The sequence below is a fragment of the Triticum urartu genome, chromosome 2A, assembly GCF_056163025.1.
Source record: "Triticum urartu cultivar PI428250 chromosome 2A, HENAU_Tu73, whole genome shotgun sequence".
NCBI classification, from domain to species: Eukaryota; Viridiplantae; Streptophyta; class Magnoliopsida; order Poales; family Poaceae; genus Triticum; species Triticum urartu.
The window spans coordinates 36,721,494-36,740,881 of NC_141874.1; the positions used below are offsets into that span (position 1 = coordinate 36,721,494).

Here is a 19,388-nt window from a genome sequence, read left to right on the forward strand (position 1 = left end):
TTCGCGTATTCAGAAAAAAATCATCAAGTTTGAAAAGAAGTTCATGAATTCGAGAAAAGTTCATCGTACTTTGGAAAAAAGGTGACAGATGGAGAAAAGATCATCATTTTTGATAAAAATAAAGTTGATCAAAAAAGATCACTATTTCTATAAATATTTGAATTTAGAAAAAAATATTGTATTTGAAAAGAAAAAGAAAATAAAACCTGAGCAAAAAAGGTTGAAAACCGGCAAACCGAACCCCCCCTGGTGCAGAATAAGAAGCTGGAGAATTATTACTATGCTTACGGGTGAGCCATCAGAATTGGTTTCATAAATTGTGGGCACTACTTGGAGCCGGTTCTAGGTCTCGTACATGGAGCCAGTTCAGGTTCCAGAAAATTGTGGCCACTACTTACTTGTACCTATGGTGGCAGAGGAGAGGCATTGTGTGGGAAGAAGAGGTGTTATCGCCGGTGCGCATGGTACTGGCGATACAAGCATTGATGTTGAGTTATGTGCCGGGGGAAGGGGACCAACATCAACGGCCAGAGTAAACCAGTGGAGAATGGGATTTGTGCGAAAAGCTTTGATCAACGTTGATGCTTCATTTTCTGACAATGATTATACTGGATCATGTGGCGTGGTGGTAAGGGACTATACGGGCCGGGGCAATTCTTCAGCACAACGACGATGGTGTTACAACATCTACGTGATGTAGTTTCTGCAGAAGCTGGGGCCTTGCTAGAGGGACTGAAGTTAGCGACAAAACTGGGATGCAATAATATCCTAGTTCGTATGGACAATGTCACGGTAGTTGAAGATCTCAAGGAAGATGAAGGCTACTCAATGGTGGCATCACCGGTTTTTATTTGCATGTCGTAGTGAGTTTCACAGTTTTGGAAAGGCCTTTTTTTAAGTTTTATAACAGGGAGTCTAATGTAGTCGCGCATGTGCGAGCTGAGTGGGGGCAGGAAAATCAACCCTCAGAGAGGCTCGACTCACCTTCAAGTTTTATTGCAAAATATTTAGCAGATGATGTAAGTGTGATTTGATTTTAATAAAGCTAGCCATGATGGTCTTCTTCTAAAAATTTGCATAGTGCAGGTGCTTAATAAAATAAACCGAGTTTTCTTCAAGCACCAGTGCGTATCTCCATAGGATGAGTGATTAATTAGAAGCCTACCTCTACAAATAAGTATTAGTGCTTAAAAACTGATTTTATTTGCCTAAGCACCTTTCTTTTTCTAAGCTTCCGATACCTTTGTTTATTTATGTTGATGTTGAGTTTATGTTGTGCATGCGATTCTGAACCATATTTTCTATGCGATTCTGAGATGTGTTGTGTATGTGATGCTGAATTTGCTAGGCCTCTTTCCCAAGGTTGGAAGTTGTAGGTTTGGTAGTCTCCATATGGAAAGTGACATGCGTAATGCTAACACAACTAAACCGGCATTATGCCACCTACCAACGCAATCGGAAGGTGGAAGTGACCTTTGCAAGCAGTACTCCTTAATCAGTGATTTCGCCTGAAAGACCGAAGTCTGGCCTTTTATTTAGAAGAACTGAAGTCTGACCCTAGAGACATAGGAGCCTCGAAATTCCGGCCCAAAAGCCTGAAAATAGAAGCTGGTGCATAGCCCCAATTGTCTTTTAGGCTGCAAACAAAACGAGCCCAACCCTAGAGACAAGCCTAACCAGCGTCTCCTGCTTTTTTCGGGTTAGGCGATCCGATGCCATGATTTATTTATGGAGCAATGCTATACCACAGATCATTAGACTTGGCAGGTTCCTGCTGGAATAAGGGGTGTGGGGGGGGGGGGGGGGGGATCGCCCCGCTGAAATTCAGTGTGTGTGTGTGTGGGGGGGGGGGGGGGGGTGCATGTCATGCTGAATTTTGTTATGCATGCGATTCTGAACCGTGTTGTCTATGAGATTCCAAGATTAGGGATGGCAATGGGTCGGGTTTGGGGCGGGTGGAGCTGGTCCAAATTCAACCCATGACCCATCTTCCTACCCTCTGCCCATCCATCAAATTATCCATGGGCACAACTTGTGCCCATGCCCAAACCCGCTGGATACCCACATACCCATGGAGCTCCATGGGCATAGAAAAGTCAAGATGCCTTTCCAAAGATCAAATTAACTCATCATCATTCACTCACAAATGACAACATAAGCTACTTGCATAAGTAGGCAACAAGTAATACGATGAGTCCTTAAGTGTGACATACCACAGCTTGATTCTGTAGCATACAGCTTATGGCACTAGTTGCATATTGCCTGCCATTTCCCATTGATTTGCTCTTTCTACTATCATTGGCATATGCCACACATGTCATACGGGTATCCATTGGATATCCATGGAGCACAAACTATAACTGTGCCCAACCCGGCTGTTCGTGGGTATCCATATCCACGGACCCATGGGCAGAAATGTGCTCCATACCCATACCCAACTGGGTCAGGTATTCATGGGTATCCAGATCCGTGGATAAAATTGCCATCCCTGTCCAAGATGTGGTGTGTATGTGATGCTAAATTTGCTATGTCCCCATTTCCAAAGTTGGAATGATATTTACTATAATCTCCGTATCGAAAATGCCGCCCGCAATGCTAACACAACTAAACCAACATTATTATTAGTTATTGAATGGTAATACATGTCTCATTTATATCATAAAGATCATACTCCCTCCGTCACAGTTTAGAAGGCATAGTTAAATTTGCGTGCGTTTCCACAATAGACAAGGTTTAGGGCGCATTGCATTTATTTCTAGTAGCTAATTAGTACTCCGATATGCTATTTCTATATGCATGCTTAGTGTGAATGCCATTTTTTAGCCCATCTCACAATCAATAGATAACCACCTAGGTCCCAGAGAATTTCCAAGTGCGCCTTCTAAACCGTGATGGAGGGAGTAGTACAAGTCATGTATATACCGACGTTACAAAATTAAAAGCAGAACATTAGTATTTGCACAAAGAAACACTAACCAAGAAGTAAAAATACAAACAAGACATAAAAAATCTCTGAGCTTGACACCAACAATCGTCACATGCCTCGGACACCACCACAGCTGCCACCAAAGAAAAAAAATGACGGATCACCTCCACACCCGAGCTCGACGCGGCACCATCGCTGATATGCAGCTTTGCGGACCTTCAAGGTGGCTCAGTAAAGGCGAAACCACTACTATTGAACGAATCAGGCCAGGGCAATACGCCGGACACGCAATCGAACTCCAGATCTGATACCCCATATGACTAAGACGTCGGAGGAGGAAACCATACTTGTCATCCACGTACCACGAAACTAGCACATGATCCACCATCTTCCATATGCCGCCGATGCAGACCATAATCTGCATCCGCTTCTGGAATACCTCCCGGGCTTCGCACTGGCGCTGGAGCAAACGTTTTCGTAATAGCAGAGACCAAGGACACATGTCCGCCACGAGGATGCCGCCACTACGGCACCATCCTTGCTTGAATAGACTGGATTTTAAATCCACGCCCAACCAAAGGACCGATCACTTTGTCAGAGTAGGATCTGAAAAAACTTTATTTAGCTCCGCCATTGGCGTCACCGAGGCAAAATGATGAACAGCCGAAAAGCTAAGCTAATCGGGCTTAAAACTACCCACACGGATGGATCCGATGAATCCACGCATCATTGATGACCGAGGTCAACGGAAGGGAGCGTCCTCGAAGGAAACACCTATCGAGATCACCTTTTTCTTCTAGAGGAAGAAAGAACGATACTACAACTAAACCGGCATTATGCCACCTACTAAGGCCCTGTTTGGTTCATAAGTCTTAGGATTTTTTTTAGAGGGTGTTTGTTTCCAGGGACTTATTGGTTTAGGGACTTAAATAAGTCCCTATAAGTCTCATCTAAACCAAACAGGAGGGACTTATAGGGACTTAAAGTGGGCATTTGGGACTTATGGAATAAGACTCTCAAGGAGGGACTTATAGAGACTTATAGTTATAATATGGCCTTATAGAGACTTATAAGTATCGGGAACCAAACATGTAGGGACTTTTTAGGGACTTGAGACTTATAAGTTGGGACTAAAAAAAGTCCTAGGACTTATGAACCAAACAGGCTTTTAGTCTCAACTTATAAGTCTCAAGTCCCTAAAAAGTTCTTGCCTGTTTGGTTTCTAGGACTTAACATGAACTAAAAGACCATATTACAACTATAAGTCCCTATAAATTTCTTCTTGAGAGTCTTATTTCATAAGTCTCAAATGCCCATTTAAGTTCTTATAAGTCTTTCCTGTTTGGTTTAGATGGGACTTATAGAAACTTTTTTAAGTCCCTAAATCAATAAGCCCCTGAAAACAAACACCCTCTAATTCAACGGAAAGCAACCAAACTCTTCTAGTACGTATATTTGTAGCAAGTGGGAGTGGGCGATACTCTAGTACGCATATATACGAACCTCTCACTCGATATATGAACAAATATATATATATAGCACCACACTCTTCTCTTGAAGGCCATCAATGGCGGCCAAGACTAAGGCACCAGCTGGTACTCCGGTCGGCCCCGTCCCTTTTGCGGACGTCGAGACCGACCCAGGCTTGGTCTCCCCAGTGCCGGAGCAGCTCCCGGAAGAGCACGCCACCCTGCCGAGCGCGTCCGCGTTCAACGGCCAGACGAACATCCGTTGCTACCAGGGCTTCTGGCTGTCAGATTACTTCGCCGCCGCGGCCGTCGCCCTGCAGCGCCGCTTCGAGCCCTGCCGCGACGACGTCATCGTCGCAAGCTTTCCCAAGTCCGGCACCACGTGGCTCAACGCCCTGGCGTTCGCCACCATGGCACGGCGCGCTTACCCGGCCGCCGACGCCGGGCACCCGCTGCTACGCCTCAACCCGCACCAGTGCGTCCCTTTCCTGGAGAACCTCTTCCGGAGCCGCGCGGAGGCCGCCAAGCTCGAGGCCCTGCCGTCCCCGCGCCTCATGAACACGCACATGCCGCTCGGCATGATAATGCCGGGCGCCGGCGGGTGCAAGGTCGTCTACGTCTGCAGGGAACCCAAGGACATGGTCGTCTCGTTGTGGCACTTCCTCCGGCATCTGCGGCCAGACCTGGCGCTGGCCGACGTCCTCGACTCCGTGTGCAGCGGCGCGGTGCCGTATGGACCCGTCTGGGACCACATCCTCGGCTACTGGCGCGCCAGCATCGCGAGGCCGGACGCCGTGCTGTTCTTGCGGTACGAGGAGCTGCTGCGCGACCCCGCCGGGAACGTCAGAGAGCTGGCGCGGTTCGTCGGGCTGCCCTTCTCGGACGCCGAGGAGGAGGCCGGCGTCGTCCAGGACATCGTCAAGCTCTGCAGCTTCGGGCACCTCAAGCCCCTGGAAGCCAACTCGACAGGCCAGTTGGATCCCCTCGTCCCGGTGCCGCGCGAGGCGCTGTTCAGGAAGGGCGTGGCCGGCGACTGGGCGAACCACATGACGCCGGAGATGGCGCGACGCCTCGACGAAATCGTCGCCGACAAGTTCCATGCGACCGGCCTCACTTTTGGATGATTTTCCATGATCAAGTAATGTTTGTACTCTCGTAATCACTAAGCAGGAATAATCAAGTGGAGTGGTTTTCGTTTCACGAAACTGGCCTGTCTATTTCCGGGTGTAGAGCATATACGTCCACTTTCCACGGTTGCTTTCAGATTCATGCAACTTTTTAACCATTTTTAGAACTTGTTTTGTTTCAGTGTGTTACATATTACTCCCTCCATCTCATAATATAAGAGATGTTTTTAACACTACACTAGTGTCAAAACGCTCTTAACAGAGGGAGTAGGTCTTTTCTCTCGTTCCATGTTGTATCACATAATGCTTTATTGTGTAACATCGTGTATCAACAAGCCCGTTCCAACACAGATGCCTTTTTGTCGTCCGTACACAATAAAACGTTGTACACTTCGAAATAAGAAAAATACCAAATGAAATTTTTTGAAACAAGATAAAATTTGAAAGCAACCAAAAAAGTAGGACTATCTCAAAGCAATGACGTAGGATATCCCGTGCATGGTAGGTAAATCATTCTCGTACGCACTAGGGCTCCTTCCATTCAAAGGATTTTCATTAAAACACTGGAATGATTAAAACCATTACGATTTTTTCAAGATATGTTGGTTGTTTGATTCATATGGTCTAATTCTGTAAGAACTTTTCCTATAGACTCCCTTAATTACTTTGCTTTGGAATATGTCATGTTAACATAAACATCTATCTCCTCGTTAATTTAGTGCTATATTTACGATTGTAGCATAACACTCCGTCCTAAAATAAACGCCTTTGATTTAGTGCTATATTTTAACAGATTACGACAGCAACGCGCAGGTATCACATGTTTTTGGAGACCGGACGGGAGACAGGGAGAGGCCCATTGATTGCCACTCACAACCATGTGTTCGTTGTTTTGTTGGCGCCATATCTTCGCGGATCGAGTTTTAAACTGCGAGGAGACGGGCCTGCCTGGCGCCATATCAGCACTTGATTAGCACATGTCTCTTCAGCGAGTTCAGAACTACAGATAAACACCTAACGGCTGGGTTGCAGATCGAATAGTTTGCACGTTGCCACCGCTAGCAGCGTGAGATACACCGTGTTGTGTTGTGTATGCAGGTGAGCCTGCTCCTAAGAGCTTCTTCAGCCGCGCCCCCAACAGGCCCCTCAGGCCACTTTTTCGACACCGGCGTCAAAAAAACGCCCTAGTCGCGGCTCTAGTACGCCGAAAAGCGCCAGTTCAGCCTTTTTTTTCGTCCGGCGGTCACAGGCCGAACCCGGCGCACTAGGGGGCGATCGGGGGCTCCGGCGCAAGGGAAAAGCGCGGCTGGCCCACACCGTCAGGCGAAAAGTCAAGATTTTCTTCCCCGACCCGCCTCCTACCCCCCGCGACCTCGGCCGCCACTAGCTATATCCCGGCGCCGCCCGCCGCCGTTCACCGCTAGATAGCCATTCCCTGCCGGAAAAATAGCAGAGGTTCGCCGCGGCAGCCCCTCCAACAGCAGCTGGGCGTTTCCGGCCGCCGTTTCCGGCCGCGGAGGGGCAGTTTAGCGGCGGGTACACGCCCACCAGGCGCAAGGTGTTCGGCGATTTGCCTGCCCTGGCGATGGACTCGGATGACGAGGAAGCGCTCGCCGCGTTGCTGGAGAAGAAAGCCGAGGCCGACGTCCAGGAAGAAGAGCATCTCATGGTGCTCGCCGCCCTCGCCCAGCTGCTGGCGAACAATGAAAAGCCGCGACGAGGTGGCTCGGCGCCGGGGCGGGTGAAAGCAAAGAACCGGCATCGTCTCGAAGGCCACTACATGATCTACTCCGACTACTTCGCCGATGCTCCACTTTATGGCGACAAAACATTTCAGCGCCGTTATCGGATGAGTCGAAAGCTCTTCCTCAGGATTGTGAATTCCATCCGGGAGTTCGACAACTACTTCAAGTGCAAGATGGATTGCACCGCAAACTTGGATTCACCTCGATCCAGAAGTGCACGACAACGATGAGAATGCTTGCATACGGAGCTCCCGGTGATTCACTCGACGACTATGGGCGCATGGCCGAGTCCACCAGCATAGAGTGTTTCTACAAGTTCTGTCGGGCAGCGGTGGCAGTGTGTGGACCGCAATACTTGAGAACACCCAATGCGGAAGACACTGCTCGGATCCTAGCACAGAATGCAGCAAGAGGATTTCCTGGGATGCTTGGAAGCAACGACTGTCTGCATTGGAAATGAAAGAATTGCCCATTTTCTTGGCAGGGGATGTACAAAGGCGCCAAAGGCGGTTGCAGTGTGGTACTTGAGGCGGTGGCCACACAGGACCTCTGGATTTGGCACTCCTTCTTTGGTATGCCAGGAACTCACAATGACATCAACATGCTGCAGTGCTCTCCTATCATTGCCAAGCTTGTTGAAGGTCACTCTCCTCCGGTGAACTTCGAGATCAATGGGCGGCACTACAACAAGGGGTACTATCTAGCTGATGGCATCTATCCGAGATGGTCGACATTTGTGAAGACCATCTCAAACCCTGTGCCAGGAGGCAAGAACACCTGGTTTGCGAAGATTCAGGAGGCTTGCAGGAAGGATGTCGAGAGGGCATTTGGTGTGCTCCAATCTCGATTTGCTGTTGTCCGGTACCCCACTCAGACCTGGTCGAAAGATCAAATGTGGGAGATCATGACTTGCTGTGTCATCTTGCACAACATGATCATCGAAAGCGAGGAAGAAGACCCAGTGTTTGACATTGAACCATACTACAGGCAAGGCCCTCTAGCCGAAGTTGATCACCAGCTACCAGCAATCTGAACTGCCTACCTCAGTATGCGTCAGGAGATCCGAGACCCACAGGTACACCATCATCTGCAGCAGGATCTGATAGAGCACCTATGGAGGCTCAAGGGCGACGCCGGGCGCGACGTGTGATGAAATATGAGTTTTTATTTGTTGAACTATATAATTTGTATTGAACTATTTGTTGTTGCACTATTTTGTTGAACTATTTGATTTTCTGTGATGAACTATGTGATACAAAAATATTTATATGTTGATAATTCAACGTCGTACCACGGCGAACCACGCCGAATATGAGCCTATTCTCGCCCATATGGGCCCTTAATTCGCCGAAAGTGGGCCGAAAAGTGGCCCAATATCGGTGCATGGGGGCGACCTGGGGGTGACGGCTGGACGGCCAACCGCCCCCATCGCCGATTTAGCGCCTGCTCGCCCCCAGGGGCGCGTAAAAGTGCCGCCTGGGGGGCCAACGGCCGGAGATGCTCTAAAGAGAGAAAGCGTAGGGGAGAAAGAGACTATGATGTTCATGCATGTGAGAGCACTTTAATCACACAGAGTCGGACTGTGAGGGAAGATATATATGCATAGAACTTTTTGTTTTTTTGCTTCCATGATGTCGTTTAGGTTCAAAGATGATGAAGTGTCATGTAATGGAAGTTCACATAACATCATTAGAGAAAGAACAACAAAATATAATATCAAACTATTGAACGGTGATCAAGTTCACATGATTACTAGTAACAGAAATTCTCTCATATCCTCAAGAACAAATAAACTACTCACAACTCATCATGTTGATCATGATCAGTCGGTATAAATATATGATTAACAATCTGAACATAATAATCTTTCATCAATTAAGCCAATAAGCATCAACTACAAGATGTAATCAACACTACTAGCACCCTAGGTACCAACATGAGGTTTAATACAAAGATTGAACACAAAAGATGAACTAGGGTTTGATGATTAAATGGTGCTGATTAAGATGTTGATGAAGATGATGATCCCCACAATGAGAGGACCATTGATGATGATGAAGTCTGTGATTTCCCCATCCTAGAAGGAAGTTTTCCCGACGAACTCGCTTTGCCGGAGAGCAAAAATTTTACTTCCCTTGTTCCACCTCGAGATGGCGGGGAAAAGTCGAGAAAATTTTCGGTGATTTTTCCAAGGGTAAATGAGAATTGATGGAAAAATGACTTCAGGAGGTGAGTCACCACTGGCCGCCAAGGGCAGGGGCACGGCAAAAAAAGGGGGGGAGGTCGTGCCACCTATCCTTGTGGATGACCGGTGAACCCCCTCTAGTGCTTCTTTGCTCGAACATTCTTCATATATTTCAAAATAATTCTAATAAAAATCCACGCCTCATTTTAAGCTCTGGGGAATTGATATATCTTATGTTGCTTTTTCAGGTCCAGAGTTTCAGCTGTCGATAATATTCCTCTTTTCATACAACTTGCATGTTGTTGACACACAAGTATAAGGGGTCAACTGCAGTTCTTTCGATAAGTAAGAGCGTCAAACCCAATGAGGAGTAGAAGGAATCAATAAACGGTTTTCAACAAGGTATTCTCTCTAAGTGTTGTAGAACGATTATGACAGATAGTTTGCTCGCAAGATAATTGGTAACAAGTAACAATGTAAGAAGGTGTAGAAAGGTGACCCAATCATTTTTATTGCATAAGACGGACGTATTTCTTATAGTGATTAAAACGTTCTCGATGACACACGGGAATTTCATCTAGTTACTCTCAGCATGATTCATTGACCCATGTTCACTGCTTTGGTAAGTTGTTATGCGGGTGGACTAGAGCTGAAGTGTTGTTCTTACTTGAACAAAAAGCCTAATTGTGATTATGCCCTCTCGCAAGCATCCACAACTACAATAAAAGAGTTAAGATAAATCTTACCATAATATTAAACATATGGATCCAAAACAGCCCCTTACTGAACAACTCATAAACCGGGGTTTAGGTTTCAGCCACTCCCGCAACACATCATCTACAAACTAATTCCACGATGCCTTCCCCTAGGACCAAACATGGAAATGTGTCATGCAGTCAAAATTCGCACGACATGACTAGAGAAAGAACAACACAACACATCATCAAAACATTGAACAAAAATTAACTTCACATGATTACTTATAACAAGACTTCTCCTTTGTCCTCAAGAACAAACATAACTAGTCACAAATCATATTCATGTTCATGATATGATGATATAAATATGTAATTAGCAATCTGAACATATAATCTTCCACCAAGTAAACCAACTAGCATCAACTACAAGATATAATCAACAGTACTAGCAACCCACATGTATCAATCTAAGATTTGAGACAAATATTGGACACACGAAATGAACTAGGGTTTAAAGATGAGATGATGCTAGTGAAGATGTTGATGGAGATGAGTCCTCTTATGATGAGACGCCAACCTGGCACCACCCCTTTAGTCCCGGTTTGTCCGGGACTATAGGTAACAAATGAACCGGGACTAACGGTGGCCGTGCCCCCGACCTCTCCTAGCCACTGGAATTGAGACTAATGGTCACATTAGTCCCGGGCAGTAATCAAACCGGGACTAAAGGGGCGAACGAAAGGTCTGTTTTCTACTAGTGTGATGGCTTCAATTTCCCACTCTCGGAGGAAAGTTTCTCCGGTGGAGTTGCTACGCGGAGAGCAAAAGTGTTCCTGCCCAGGTTCCGCCTCGAGACGGCGATGCTTCGTCCCAAAAATCTTCTACTGATTTTTTTTCTAGAGCAAATGGCTTCATATAGAAGAAGATGGGCACTGATGGACATCCATGGGCCCCACAAGCTCACATGGTGCATCCCAGGGGAGAGGAGGCGCCCCCTGAGCTTGTGGGCCCATGGTGAGTCTTTTTTGGTATATTATTCTTTTAATATTATATATATATATTCCAAAATAAATATTTGTAAGTTTTCAGGTCATTTGGAGCTCCGAAGAATAGCTATCTTTGTTGTAGCTCTTCTCAACCTCATAATTCCAGCTGCCGACAATCTTCCTATTGTGATATAACTTACAACTTGAGATAGAAAAGGCATTAGAATTGCATCAAAAGTGAAATATAACTTTAAAGCAATAAAAATAATAGTAGAAAAACATGATGCAAAATGAACGTATCACAAGTTAAGAGAGAAAAATCATTAGAATTGCACCATAATGTGAAATAGATCATTGAAATAATATTTGTTACAATACGAAATAATGATGCAAAATGAACGTATCAGCTACATGCGGCAACTTCAGCTCATCGTCGGACTCTATGTAGACGAAGATTTCGTTGATCTCCGCCCTCCGCTGGTAGAGGAAGCAGCGGCGGCCTCCACCTCGGCCTCCGAATGGATGGAGTCGAGGATGGCTACAAGCTCTGCCGCCTCCTCCGCTTGGGTGGGCCACCTCGAAATCCGCCATCGTGTCCTCCATTGTGTAGCCCGCAGCCGGCTCCGCATCCTCCATGGCGTCCTCCTCCTTTGGCTCCGCCTAAGGCTGCTACTCAGCCAGCTCCTCCTCCGACTCCGACGAGTCCAGAGGCAGGCCGACTTTAATCCGGGCTTTGCGCCTACCCCGGATCTCCTCGAGCAGCTCAAGGCACCACCCTGCCGTGAACATGATGTATGTCGTCACCCTCTGCCGGGCCATGGTTGTCGATAGATGGCGAGCTAAGAGGGAGGAAAGTGGATGCGGCTAGGGTGGCGGTGCAGAGAGGGAGGGAAATGAATGCGGCTAAGGTTGGGGGTCGCCGTCCGGCTTACTTTAAACTGGATATGAGCAGTGCCGGTCAGCTTGGCCATATAGGACTAGCATGAGGAGTCTATCTGTGTAGCCTTTTTTTGACCGGTCATGGGACGTCCGCCATACGCATAAGGAGGTTCGGTGAGCCCGGATGTACATGCTCTTACTCATCGATATGTTTTACTAGGCGGGCATGGAGATTGAAGCTGCATTTGACCATCCACCATCATTTGCCGTGCCTCTCGTGCGGCCAGGACAAAGCCATGTGAGTGCCACGTGTTCACCGCATGCGTCCAGAAAATGTAAGCAATCATGTAGCCTTCTCTTAGGAAAAAGCGTGTGTATAATATACTGTATCTCTATTCCTAATGTCTCAGTTGGTAGGTTGCGTTCCGGGTTTTATTTTCGTCCCACCTCACCTGGTCTTTTTTGGTACTTCTTTGATACTTCCTCCCACCTCCCTCTCAGCCGCGAAAAACCAAGGAAAACCCCGCGATCGAGTCCCGCACACGCCCAACCTCCCGTCTCACGCTAAGCCGCATAGAACCAAAAAAACCTCAAGCCGAGTCCCCCGCCCGCCCCCACGCACTCCAAGCCCTAACATCCCGTCGCACCAAGACAGACGAACCAAAAAAATCTACGAAAATTAACCGACAAAAATTAACCAGCGAAAATTAACCAGCGAAAAAAAATCCAGAAACACTCGCACGCACGAATCTCTGCTCTCGTTCGCCCGCCGCCGCCCTTCGTCCCTTCGCTGAACCCTAGAAGCGAAGGAGCGGTGGCGGTGGTGAACCCTAGATGCGGAGGAGCGGTGGCGGTGGTGAACCCTAGAAGCGGAGAAGCGGTGGCGGTGGTGAACCCTAGAACCCTAGAAGCGGAGGGATCGGGGGAGGAGATGGGGGGCGGGCAGCGTCGGGAGCCGAGGAGGAGGTGGGGGGCTGAAGCTCCCACCATTCATCCCCACCTCAGGAGGGCCTCGTTGGATGTGGTAGCGGCCGACCGGCCGTACTCGTCGGATGCCTCGGTGGGGGCGTCTCCGCTTCCTAGATCTGGGTCGGAGACTCTGACGCAGAGGCCCGCAAGGGAGAAGCAGAGGGTGGAGGAGGAGCGGAGTCCATGGAGGAAAGCAGGCGACGACTACAGGTAGGCGCTCAGCTTGCCCTACTGTGTAGTTCAGTGCGTCACCGTAGGGATAGGAGCGCCGCCACCGTCTCCAGGTACGTCCTCGACCAGGTCGTGCTCGGGCTGCCCTCGGGCATGCCCACGCCATAGATCAGGTCATGATCTCGTGGTTGAATGCCTTCCGAGGTCTCCCTGAGGTCTGATCTGATGCCCTTGTTGAACCCATCCCTTACTCTCCACCAGCTGGGTCTCATTCGATGCTGATGCTTGCTACCATAGTGTGCTTCAGGAGATCAACAACATGCTGAGATGGAAGAGCATCAGTTTTGCCATTACACGACGACATGCAAAAGTAGCACGTCATCAATCACACCTGACAACACATACAAATTCCATTAATTTGCAATTCTTCAGTTGACGCACTTGAACAAAAGCATCAGTTTTCTACATTGTGATGATCACAAGCATCTAATTATGCTTCTCAAAGTTTGTAATCATGTGATGCATCCTTGAAATCAGTTTGTTCTCCACCATTGAGTATCATACTCCTTCCGTCCCAAAATAAGTGTCTTAACCTTAGTATAATTTTATACTAAACTTGGTACAAAGTTGAGACATTTATTTTGAGACGGAGGGAGTACATGATACATCAATGTGTTAGGTATAAATTGTCTGCACTAAAACATGTACGACAACCAAACTGCCACATTCATTCAGTACAACTCATCCTGCTTCAGCATCGAAGTTTTGAGGGGCCATGAGAGCAGAGGTAGGCAAGTCGTCGTCACATTAAGGCAGAGTGAGGACGTAATTAGCTCATTAGGAGGAGTTCAATTGTTTCCCCAAATTTCCTTCCACGATTTTGTAACCCTTTGCAGAATTGCATGGGGAGGTTCGCAACATTGTCTACTCATCTGATAGGAAATCAGTATCTATTGTCTATCATGTGACTATGGAACTGATGCAGAGTACCCTTCTTTGCATGGGAGTTATATGTGGTTCAGTTTGCAGAATCTTGTTTGGTTTTACATTGATCTTGCATGCTCAGTTTTTGGGCGTATAACCAGTTTGTAGGTCCTACTATTTGATCTGTGGACGTGACCAATGAGGGCATGGAGATTATGGCGAGGCATGGTGATGCGGTGGCAGTGGTGAAGGTAACCACATCGAAGGCAGCGGCAATGGGTGGTTGTCGATGAAAGCAGCATGGGGATGGGGGAGGTGGAGAGGCGAGGGATGGAGGCGGAGGACGGCAGCCAGGGAGACGGAGTGGCAGTGAGATTGGACGAGCTCGCCTGCGGAGTGCGTGGGCAAGATTTCCTTTCCGGGTTGGACGAGGGCTTCTTTGTTTGTGTGTGTGTGCATGTGTGAGTTCACACCGATACTCGACCAAATACTGTGCATGGTTATCTGAAATTCTAGACAATAGTTCACATCCCAGTGGCAGGTAAGAACCTTCTTTTTAATTTATCAAATGGCGTCAATAGACCATAAAATTATCTTCATTTATAATACTAAAGATATGTCAATACATGTTCTTACATTTAGGCTCCTAAACCTGTTGAATGAGTTCTATATACAAGATTTATATTGTCCTTCTATAAATTAAGACTACACTTGCTATTGATGAGTCTATAATTGTCAACCTGGACAGTAACAACACACTATCGTTTTATCTCTCAATGTGAGCAAGTAAGATTTTTTTTCAGAGCTTTATTCTTTTGTATTATTTTTCTATTACAGAAGTTGATGCTCCATCTTGTTATTCATTTCCTGGGATCATTTCTCGAGGAATGTACAGATTTCTCGAAGTGACGCAATGCTATGATCTTCAACCATGAAAATGAAACTGTCAGCGCTGATGGCCTGCTCCTGTGATCTCATAGGTACCAAAATGCAGTTTAAATCTCTTTTTGAGAATTGGTTCCTGATGTTACATTTAGCTACTCCTGTATATCTTTTAGATTTTTTTTCTCTTTGTAATTTTTGTTTTTTGTTTGCTCACCTTGTAATCAACTCTGTATTTGATGATTTAGAAATCAGAATTCAGTTTAACTCTGCAATTAACCCTTAATGATAATATAATTGTTCTGATTGCACTCATCCCTAATTCATAGCTTCACCAATGGTGATAGCATTGTGTCAAGGAGCAGGTGGAGAGGGAGAAAGAGAAAGGGAGAATGGAAGCCAAGTGATAGACAAAGAGAGTGAAAGGTAGAAGACATGCAATAACTTGTGTTATCTTACTAATGCTTTATTTATTGAAGACCTATACCAATGCACAAGTATTTGTCGTTGTATGATGGAAACCAGATGCCATCATGCTTACAGAATATTTTTGAATTAAAAGAATAATTTGATCATTGTGTCTATATTTTATGATTTCGTGTCAACGCACTGGCATTTGGCTTCAGCCCATCAATTAGACCAGCTAGGTCTACGCACACTCCATGATTAGCTAACAAACTAGAGCAAACTAGCTAGCTTGAGTAGTCCCAGTTTGGTATTTAAGCTATTAATTCTTGGATGAGTGTGTTTGGAGGCGAGAAGGGAAATATGTTACTCTGCAAATTCCAAGTCTTTTATCATGACTATTATTACACGTCAAACATGCAGTAATGAGAGCGTGAGTGTGTTTTGAATTCTTAATTGGTAAATTCTGGTGATTAACTGACCGGGGATTCAGTTTGGATAGCTACCCAGGGGTATGAGTGTGATCAGTGTGACTAATTGTGATTTGTTTAGTGGTGAAAATGTAGGAATTAATTTGTTTCACCAATTCTGCACTTGCATTTGGCCATAGAATTTAGTTGGGGTAGCATATGCCCAGAATTTAATTAACCACAATTTTGATAAATTTTTGGAAGTTGTTTATTTGTTTTATTAAACATGGTCGAATTTTCTTATAATTGCAGGTATTTGGTTCAAAATATATTTTTCTACTGTTAACCGATAGCATGGATATCACTATTTATGATCATGATGTCCATAAGAAATCATCATGACATGTCGAATCCTCAACCACTCAGTTAGATGTTGATGGATCTGCATCACAGCTTTTGTTGAACTCTCATGGTTGGAGATACTGCAAGAATTCTGATTCGGCACGGCCCTCATGGAGACAATGGAGATGGTGTTCAGCGGTGCGCTCAGCCAGAGTTCGCCGTACGTCCGACATTTGCTGATTCGGCAGGGCCCTCATGGAAACAAAGTACGTCCGACATTTGCTCTTCTGTGAATCAGTCCATAGGCCCTTTAATAGTTGTGTGTTGCTGGGTGTTTTCATCATGGGCTTCTTGTTTCTTTTAGTCCATGAAAGACGCATTGGAGCACCAGGTCAAGAGCAAGGCCTTTTTCAAGATACTAACCTAAATGCTGAAATACTTCGTTGTTGCCACTTTTAGTGTAGCTGTACTGATGCAGATAAGCTAAAAATCTCTCTTGCCTTCTCTTTGATGCCCTGATGACTTGTGTGCTTAATTATTAAGTAAATTACATTATGGCGCATGTTATTTCCCATGTCGCCATAGGGCATTGTTCTTTTGGGACATGCATAGGGGTGCTTTGTACCGGTACGTAACTTCGTGCTGAAAACAAGAGCAACATGTTTTCTTTGTAGGTCAGAATTATTAACAAGATATGAAGAATTAACCTGTTAATTTCTTTGCAAAGGAATTGGCCAGTTAGTATTTTACTAAATAACTATGGACTAGCTACTATTTTTACAATGGGTTGCTTATTGGACTAGGGACGTGTGATATCTTTCTCCCGTTGCAAAGCTAAACCACGTCGTGTCATCTTTGTAGTTTACATATTTTTTAGATGTGTTGGCACACATTTTGAGGCATCATTTTCTTTCAAGTCGTTCATCATCATTGGTCCCATTCTGCACAAGACTATCGATGATACCACTCTGCATTGGACCTACACAATCATCAATTTTACCAATGTCACAAATGGTCTGTCTTGTAATGTGACATTATGGCCAACTGTTTGGTTTAAATTATGGCTGGTAGCTGTCCTTGGATGCTGTAAATTTTGTTAACCTAACTCCCTGCTATATGCACAGTTCAGGGCGCAGAGAAACTAATGGAGCAACCAGGAGTCCAATCATTTTAAGGCAGAACATTGAACATATCAGTGATCGGACACTCGAGACAACTCTTAATGAGTTCTAGCAACCGAAGACAGAATATTTGCGTAGGATGCAACAAAGCTGCATGTCATGAGATTATTGAATACGTTGAGTAATTTGGAATGGAAACATTTTTGGTTAAATAGGATGCTCTTGAGATTATTTCTCATGCCAACATGGCATGCCCGAGCTAAAAATGTGCCACCCTTTGACAGGACCATGCCTTGTTAGAGGAGGTTTCTGGTTGGATAAATGAGAAGGCCATGATGCCTATTTGGGCTAAGATGACTCCTAACATTGCAGGTATTACGGATGGAACTTAAGCTTCCATAATGCATTTGTTGAGTAATTAGCAGTCACATATCTTCTGTGTTTTTAATTGCTATACGGTGTCAACAAATGATGAGGTTCTAAATTATTATTTTTATCATTGCCTACTTTTCAAATGCGTAGTTTCTCTCTGCATTGATCTTAGTAGTTTGATTCTCCGGTAGTACATTTGGTGATCCTAACCAGAAGCTAGCTGTTAGAGAATGACAATGGACTATTCATGTAAGATAGTTTTTGTCCAACATTGCATTGTTCTATATATCTTCTCTCGCATGTTTGGCTTTGGCATCAATAGGGACAGGGTGGGCGATCATGGTGGGATTAGGCATGTGAATTCTGGTTTTAGTTTCACTTCCATGTTTGGTAAGACAGACAAAAACTCTGAGTGGCTGATTTGTATCTTGAAATGCATCCTGTGACGAATCATCATGAAGTGCCAAGGTATATTAAACTTTCTAAAACGGTGGGAGTTCAACCCTCAAATCATAATCCATCCCCCACCACCCCTCCCTAATTACTGTCCCTCCAGCCAAACAACCCCACAATTTCTAATTTAATGTTCTGTTTGCTGTATTAAAAATGAGTCCTGGTCTTGTTGCATTGTAAAGATCAGATATGTAGTGCACAATTGATGATAATCTTTCAGTCTTACTCCCTCCATCCAGAAATTCTTGTCCTACAAATGGTTTTATCTAGACTTGTTTTAGTTATAGATACATCTATTTTATCCATTTCTAGGATAAGTATTTCCGTATGGAGGGAGTAACATTCATTAGCCAATGGCCCCACATTAGCATGTCCAACTAGCTGCTAGGCACATTACGTCATTGTGCACACATCCGCTCCTCCTGCTTAATTAAAAGGAAAAGAAGGGCACGTAGATGGCCCGCGATTCCTGGACATCGTGATGCCTTAGTTTAACCGAGCGCTTGTTTCTCTTCGAATCGCTCCAATTTCTTTTGACGCTACAATTCCTAATTGTCTATTATGTTATTCCGTCGTGCCTTGTCACTTCGGTTGTGAATCATCAAGCGCTGACACCGACGAACTATGTTTAGGTATGTGAATGGTTATCCTTAGTAAATCATGCTTTTAGCATTTTATTTTTAGTTCTTCCACATCACATTGTTGCACTGTTAGGGGCTATAAAGGGTATCATTGTCACCCATTTTCTAGGAGGAACTGGGTTCGGGCCTTTTGCCCTAAAAAGAAGCGAGTGAGAGTGAATACTTGTCATTGTGAATGAAAACCATATTATGTCAAGTTCAATAAACATTTCTGATTAGAACAATTGAGTTTGTACAAAAAAATCACGTCGCAAAACCATCATCAAACATCGCCATCGTGAGTGGCAGCAGCTTCACTTCACCCCCTCTCCATATATGGGACGAGAAAATATGTATTAGAAGAACCGATATTTATAGCAATACAATCATAAGTCGCATGCAACATCCACATGATGAATTACAATTTATTTGAATGGTACTATCTATCTATCTATCTATATATATATATATGTATACATATATATGTGTGTGTGTCTATATATATATATATATATATATATATATATATATATATATATATATATATATATATAATTGGCCCGTGGCAACGCACGGGCATTATACTAGTAAAATAAAATCAGGCAGTACGTTCCATCACCATACCAACCGGCTGCTGCAGAAAATTATTGTAAGCAAACTGTGGCGCTTTTATAACCGGCCTCAACATCCCTTCATGCTCCTAC

The 19,388-nt window shown here is 45.1% G+C and overlaps 1 long non-coding RNA gene and 1 pseudogene across 1 annotated transcript; both read left to right on the top strand.

Moving 5' to 3' along the window:
• The first annotated feature begins 4,474 nt into the window (after window positions 1-4,474).
• Window positions 4,475-5,653, top strand: LOC125540774 (cytosolic sulfotransferase 5 pseudogene; annotated as a pseudogene).
• Window positions 5,654-13,941: 8,288 nt separating this feature from the next.
• LOC125535290 (uncharacterized) lies at window positions 13,942-17,737 on the top strand. The gene is made up of 4 exons (XR_007294628.2): window positions 13,942-15,059; window positions 15,309-15,387; window positions 16,089-16,384; window positions 17,243-17,737. It is a non-coding gene; the product is annotated as an uncharacterized LOC125535290 (long non-coding RNA).
• The last annotated feature ends 1,651 nt before the right edge of the window (window positions 17,738-19,388 follow it).